Source organism: Egretta garzetta, unplaced genomic scaffold (assembly GCF_000687185.1).
Source record: "Egretta garzetta isolate BGI_Z169 unplaced genomic scaffold, ASM68718v1 scaffold431, whole genome shotgun sequence".
NCBI lineage: Eukaryota > Metazoa > Chordata > Aves > Pelecaniformes > Ardeidae > Egretta > Egretta garzetta.
The window spans coordinates 54,273-54,579 of record NW_009258677.1 but is presented as its reverse complement, the minus strand read 5'-3'; the positions used below and the strand labels follow the sequence as shown (position 1 = coordinate 54,579).

At 68.4% G+C, this 307-nt stretch overlaps 1 long non-coding RNA gene across 1 annotated transcript in view; it reads left to right on the top strand.

Annotated features, from left to right (window-relative positions):
* LOC118451671 overlaps positions 1–307 on the top strand; it is a 10,077-nt gene that overhangs the window by 481 nt on the left and 9,289 nt on the right. The gene's annotated exons all lie outside the window — the stretch shown is intronic.

Sequence of the window (307 nt, the reverse complement as noted above, 5' to 3'; positions counted from 1 at the left end):
TCCCGCAGCCACGGTAGGCGTCCCGGTGCGGCTCCCCCTTCCCCCCCCAGCTCCCCCCCTTCCCACCCTTGGGGGGTGTGTCCCCCCACCCCTCCACAAGGGGCCCAGGCATCCGGACATGGTCCTCACCCACCAGCACCAGCCTCCCCGGGCCCCTCCGGAATGTCCCCACAGCTGGTGACACCTACGTCACTGCTCCTCCCACATCCCATGGGGCCCAGGGATCTGGGTCCTGCCACCCCTCAGACACCCATTTACCCTCCCCCAGGGCCCAGATTTACCCCCCAGGCCCCAGATTTCATGGAAT